Here is a 7,381-nt window from a genome sequence, read left to right as displayed (position 1 = left end):
TCTGCAATCGGCTTCACAGGATTAGTTTTATTGGCTGCTAACAACCACTTGCAGCTTAGGAAGGTGAGGTTCAACTGCCGCTCAGAACTCGGGAGACTGAACTTAGCACTAGTACAACCCGTCACGGTCCACAACCATGCACGAAGACCGTCCACCAAACCGCCGTGGGTCTGAAGCTGCTGACGTGGATTCCCGACATAAAGCTGATCATAGCCAAACTGGCGAGCGAATCGGCAAGGTAGGTATGGCTCTATGAAACACTGATTCCTCACCCAGAAAGTCAGATAACCCGGCCTGATGTTCACCAGCCAGTTAAAGCAGCCGACGTCTAAATGAGTTCGATACCCCCTCGGCTTTTCCTCATCAATCAGACACTCGCCGTATCGGCCAGAGAACTGCGGAAAACAAGTGGAAAACGCCCAACACTTGTGGACCTGTAGCTGCTGTCTAACGTCAGGGAATCCTCACCCCTCCCACTTGCCATTCTCAAACAACTGTAGTAGGGGAGCGGAGGGGTCTGTGGCATACGGTACTGACATCATATCAGAACGATGAAGGACGAACCAAGCCATCAAATAAGTGTACGGAAGCTCCACCTTAATAGTAGGAATCTGAGCCGGTGATTCACTTTCCTTCCGTGTAAAAGCGCTAGAAATCTGTCGAAGCCCTCGATGAATGTTAGCCACCATCACCGGAAGAAGCGAAAGTTCCTTTTTGTAGGCAAGCTGAACTGCTGGGTAGAGCACCTCCAATGGCAAGATATCACTAGACTGATACGGGACCACGCATTTCTTCAACCAGATAGCGAGGTAACCGGCGAGAAGGGTCATCGGTCGAATCGGCACGGTCGCATGCCACAAGAATGATTTGAACTTGGTCCATGTAGGAAAACCACTCTCAGGACTGCTAGTGGTATAGGAATGAGCATCAACCTTCTTCAGTAGATTATTAACCCCTGAAGGAGTGAGTGGTGCCATCTCACAAATAGCCTCGCCAGAATTGCTCTCTAGATTCCTGAATAAATAAGACGCAAACTGTTTCTGGCTCACATGGGATTTAGCCCTCTTCGCTAAGGGTTCAGACTGCGCCAAAGCGATATGATAGTGACATGTGAGGTCCCATAAAGTCTCGTAGCGGTCGGGCATGCGATCCTTCAGCTGACTTAATTCTTGGTTGGAGGGAAAATATTCCTGATATAGCATCTGTCCCATGGGCAAACCAGAAATCCTGTGCATCTCATGGAGGGCCAAGCCCAATTCCCCTTGCCGGGTCAGAAAAGTGTTCGAGTCCGGGTTGTAGAGCTCGCACAAAGCGAAGAAATGCTTCGTGCTAACAGGCAAACCATACATGGTGGCACGAACGGCTGCATACAGACCACAAGCGTGCAACTCCTTGCTCCATCGGTTCAAGACGTATTTCGTCATGCGAGTCCACCAAAGCTTGTCCAAAGAATGGACCCAACCATAAAACCTGTGGCGTGTCGCAGGCATCTCCCGTCCTAAAGCAGCGAGGCGATTCTTCAAAGTAGAAGCAGCGGAAGAAGCTCGTTACGTGGCGGTGCATCTAACCCCAATACCCCAGGATGCAATCCAGTGATGTGACTCCTGCTCGAACCAGGAGCTACCTGATGAGTGATGTATCCACAGTGAACGCTCTCATGCTCCTCCGTCAAGTGCGATGACATCTCCCGTGTCACAGCCTGACGCCTGAGCTTAGTCAATGAACGATGCCGAGGAATCTTCGGCAAATATATGAAACCACTGCCAGTTTTATGAAGCCACTGCTCGGCATCAATAAACACGGCATCCGGATCTCTGACAGAATCGCCAAATAAGAAGTCGGTCTTCCTGAGAGGCTGAATCGAACTGGCATCCTTCACGAGGGGCGCATCTTTAATCAACTGGCGAAGAGCTCGATGTCCACCTTCCTTCACCACTTGGGCAACCTCTATCGACGTACCCGAAGCAAACCGAGGAGTGACTGGGATAAAGAAAAAATTGTCGGAAGTCGAATAATACTCGCCACGACGCACGTACACTGCGTGAGATGAGAACGTGCCAGAAGGATATTCCACTGGAAGTAAAAAATTTAAACAATTGTTAGTCTCAATCATAAAAGGAAGTTGAACTCATCCTACGAATGAGTAAGATAGAGTCACTGCCTTATAAAGGGTGAGACGATTTGGCCACATTATGCACTTATAAGATAGGGTATATCGACTATATATCCCTGCCTTATAAGGCATAATGCAGCGTCAAAACGCCCCCTTTATTGATTTTAAGATATGGTTTTAACCAAACAAAACATATCTTTAAAGCGTCGATCCTCGCCAAGGAGAATCAAGGCTCTTCCCGATTGCCTCGCCAAGGAGGACAAAATGGGGTGAAAAGGATCAATTTGCAAATTTCCAAGAAAAAATGGACTAATTTGTAAATTTTCAAAAATAGCTCACCAGCATAAAAGGAAGGCGCGCCATCAGCCGACGCGGTAGAGGATTGACCTCTCGCAATACGAGACATGGAGACCTGCAGAATAAATTAAAGGGTCAGATCTAGAAAAAGTTCCTCTTTTTTGCAATTCTCCCCCCTGAAAGGTGAGCTCGAGGCACCAAATCTTAATCCTAACCCTCGCATACGACCCCACAAATTCATAAATTGAATTAAGTATAAAAAATGTTAAAATGGTTGAGGATTTACCTGAGGAAAAACTCGTGGATCCAATAAAAATCAGATCTTGAAAGAGGCTCAGACCACGCGCTCGAGGGGCCTGAGAGAAATTCTAAATATGGAAGTTTTGAGGGATTTCTTAGTCAAAGATCCAAAGGAAGACTAGATCTAATGCAACTATGAAGTTTTGAAGGAGAACGGATGCTCGAGGGAAGAGAAAAGTAAAAAAAGGGGAGAGAGGAGGGCCAGCCCTAATGAGGAGAAAAAAGAGCTCTTTTATAATGTTGAACCAAGCCTGGTTGAACCGGACCAGACCAAGTTGAACCGGACCAGACCTGGTTTGAATCAGAATTCAAATTGAAGCTGAATCCAGCATCGAAACAATTTCAAATCGACCGAGGGTTCAGCCCTTGGTTTATTCTTGCCTCTCCCACATATTCGGAAGGATCAGGAAAATTTTTGAATCTAATTACTGCCTTTTTTGGCTCATTATCAAGTCGGTTCAGTTCATTTGGGCACAGAAAATACTCCAATAAGGTATATGAGTATAAACTATTCCCTATTTTTGGTTAAGAAGTTCCTAGAGAATATTTTTATAAATATTCTTAAGGATAACTCAACAACACTACGCCGGACAATGCGTCGCAAATAAAAACTCAACGCTAACAATCGATGGTCAACTAAAGATTAGAAAATCAGGAATCGACTTCAAGTTTAAAATTCCGACAACGGTCACACAATAAATGCAGCACCGAAACTCTTACAGACATTCGACAAAGCACCGAATAGCCTGGAGGATTGAAGGAATCAAGAACAGAAGTCATTCCAAGGTCCCGTTACACCGATTGAAGGTTGGGACAATCATATCCAAAGTATTCCAGACTCTTCTATAAAAGAACGAGACTAAAATACTTTGGAGGGGGTATCTGTAGGCATATAAAATTGCTGATAGGTCCCTTAGCACGGCTCGGCATAAACCGACGAACCAACGAGGCGACAAGGTTGACGAATCGCACGCAAGCAACGGAATAAATCCATTCGCGTGTAGAATCAAACTAAGGGTTCGAAGAGTCGACGAGTCATCCAACCAAGGGCAGACTCGGACGAATCACGATCGAATCAAGATCAGTTTCGGGCTCGAATTCAGAAGTGAATTTACTGCCAAATCAGGGATCGGATTTACTGCCAAATCAGATCAACAAATCAGAGTCTAAGTCAACCGAATCACGGGCAGAACTGAAAAACGGAAACAACAAAAAAACGACGGAACCCAAACACCCTGAGGGGCTCGACCGAAACCGAACCACTTCAGGGTGGCTCGGCCCAAGCCGAGCCACCCTAAGGTGGCTCGGTGGCCGAGCCACCCTGAGGTGGCTCGGCTAAGGCCGAGCCACCTTGAGGTGGCTCGGCTTTGGCCGAGCCCCCGCGGGCGGTGTTTTCCGACTNAATCGGGGTGCCTATAAATAGGCCAAGGGTGATTCATTTGAAAAGGTTAGAACTTTGAGAGCCGAAACTCTGCCGAATTGAAGATCGAGCTTGGAGTTTTGAAGACTTGAGGACTTGAAGATTCAGATCTGATTCTCGGCGAGCGTCCACGTCACAAAAGGTAGGAGTTCGAGAGAGGTAAAGCTCAGATCTGAGATCTACACGAGATTACACTTCGGATCAAAGCTTGGCCTTTGATCTCGAGAATTAAGGGCGATTATTTCCTTGGTGAACTAATCCCCCCCCCGGCTATTATTTCCTTCGCGAAATAATACCCGTCGAATCGTGTAGATCCGACCGGATCTAGATCGCGCGGTGGTCCACGGATTAACCCCGGCGTCGGCAAAAAACCCACACAAGCAAGAGATCGCAAAACAGGATCTTGCGATTTGTTCTAAAGGAAAGTTGTAAAAGGAAAGTTGTAATCTTTTCTTTTTCTTTGATTTCGTTGTAACCGGATCTAAAAAAAGACCGGATCTTTTGTAACCGAAAAACAGTTATTCAAGATAACAATGAATTCAATGAAGGCAATTTTCACCGCGAACATTCTGGTGACCACAACTGTTATTGTAGAGCGTTGGTACAAGTGGTACGGCTTGCGCCAAAGATTCAATCAGACCGTTCAAGAGTATATGACGGAGTTCCAGCAGCAGGCGATGGTTCTTAACATCGCAACGGATGAATACTCCATTTTTATGAAATACATGACGGATCTGAATGAGTATATCCAGAAGGAGATGAAGCTGTTCAAGGTCGAGACGATTACAGAGGCGAGCGTGAAGGCAATTGCCATTGAGGGCAAACAGAAGAAGGGCAATGAAATGAAGGGTGATTCCAAACAGTCGGGAGGCAAGTCTAGTGGCTCTCAACATAAGGAAGAGAAAAAGAAGGGTGATTCGAGAAAGGCAGGATTGACATGCAATCATTACAAACAGACATGGCACGTGGCTGATCGTTGCTGGGAGAAGTACCCTCATTTGAAGCCGAAAGGGTTGAAGAAGAAGGAGGAGAAGAAAGCATACGTAATAGCGCAGGGTCCGAAGGAGGTTCCCGGGATGATAGAGCCCAACAGTATCCTCAACCTTATGGTAGGAAAAAAGACCGCGAAAGAAGACGACGACCCGAGGGAGCAACTCTTTGTTTTGAAGTTGCAGGTCAAGATCAGCTTGGTGTATACCATTATAGATAAAGGGAGTCAGAAGAACCTGATATCTGAAGCATTAGTACAGAAGCTGTGATTGAAGACGGTGAAGCATCCGAAGCCCTATCCATTAGGATGGATTCAGAAGAAAGCGGGATTGAGTGTGGTGAACCAGTGTACGTTCAGATTTGCACTCCATGAGTCGTATATAGACGAGGTCATATGCGACGTGGTTCCGTTAGATGTTTGCCAAAGTTATTTTGGGCAATCCTTACTTGTGGGATAGATACACGGTATATGATCGGCGGGCCCAAAAGTATACGTTCACCAAAGATGGTGCGTAATTCATTTTTTGTTCGGCATCTCTTCCACAGGAGATGAGTTTGGTGATGGTGACTCAGGCTAAGAGGTTGGTGAATGCAGGAAGGAAGTTCGTTTGTTGTTCATTTGGCCTTATAAAGAGCAGCTGAGTAGGATATGCTTGTCCACCTTGAGCAAGCTTCAGGAGGGAGATCTTGATAGTTTGAAGGCCAAGTATGCAGACTTATTTTTAGAAATCACGGGACTACCACCACGGCGAGGTGTAGAGCATGAGATTATGTTGACCGGCGAGAGTTCCTTGCCAAACATAGGCCTATACTGCACATTAGTACAGGAGTCCGAAGAGATCAAGAAATAGGTTCAGGAGCTCTTAGAGACAGGAGTGATAGTGACGAGTTGTTCACCTTGTGGGTCGCCGATATTATTAGTGTCCAAAAAGGATGGAGGCTGGTGCATGTGCGTGGATTACAGGATGCTCACCAAGATACAATCAAGAATCGTTACCCACTACCACGGATCGATGATCTTATAGGCCAGTTGGAGGGAGCGAGGTTCTTCACGAAGTTGGATCTAAAGTCTGGCTATCATTAGGTAAGGATTCGGGAGGAAGACACTTGGAAGACGGCGTTCAAGACCAAACAAGGCCTATTCGAGTGGTTGGTGATGTCGTTTGGGTTATGCAATGCTCCGGTGACTTTTATGAGGCTCATGAATGATTTGTTGCGACCTTTCATAGAGGATTTTATGATTGTGTACCTTGATGATATTTTGGTGTACAATAGGACCTGGGAAGAGCATCTTGTTCATGTGGAGAAGGTGTTTAGAGTGATGCAAGACGGACAACTGAAGCTCAACGGGAAGAAGTGTGAGTTTGGGAAGGACGAGTTGGTATATCTCGGGTTCATCATGGGGAACGGCCAGCAGAAGATAGATCCGGGTAAGGTGGCGGTGATCACAAAGTGGCTGATGCTAAAGACAGTGATTGAGGTGAGAAGCTTCATGGGAGCTTGCCAGTATTTACGCAAGTTCATTCAACACTTTTCGACTTATGCGACACTGTTAAATGGCCTCACAAGGCTAAGGTTCAGTTCGAATGGGGGAGGATGCATGAGGAGGCTTTTTAGTTGCGGTGATGAGTCCGAGGGAGCCGCGGCATCTCCCACTTCACAGCCTATTCCCCCGCTTGGGGCGGAGCCTTGCCTTGATGTCCCCCCCATTGCAGCACTTGCTCAGGGTCAAGAGCCCATTCCCTCAGGCTCTCTATCTCTTCAGGCTCGTATCGAAGAGTTCAAAAATGTCGTGAAGCAGATGATTTCCCTCGTCAGCCTTGGTGTTGGGATCTATGCCGACTTCAAACAGTTCCTCCTGGATCGCATGGTCGATCTCAGGCGGTTGGGTGAACCTCATCTCGCCGTCTGTTGCAGGCAGCGGTTTCTTTATCTGGAGTCACGTTTGATACACCTGAAGACTCTGCTGCAAGGAGGTCCCGCAGCTGACATGGATCACTTCTTACCTCAAGTTCGGTGTAGGGAGGCATGGGAATAGGAGGTTCGCTTGACAATGAGCTGAGAATTGTCGTAGGCCTTGAGATGTTTTATCTCTAACTCTCTTGCCAGCTCGAGTCTAATGAGTAGCACATTGTACTCAGCCATGTTGTTGGTGCATGGCTCCGTTAGAGAGAAGGCTCGGGGTAGTATATGGTTATGTGGGGGCAGTGAGGACCACCCCCACTCCTATAATGATAGATCCGCTCGTGGCGACATGAGAC

This window comes from Asparagus officinalis, chromosome 6 (genome assembly GCF_001876935.1).
Source record: "Asparagus officinalis chromosome 6, Aspof.V1, whole genome shotgun sequence".
NCBI lineage: Eukaryota > Viridiplantae > Streptophyta > Magnoliopsida > Asparagales > Asparagaceae > Asparagus > Asparagus officinalis.
Note: the sequence above shows the minus strand (reverse complement) of the source record.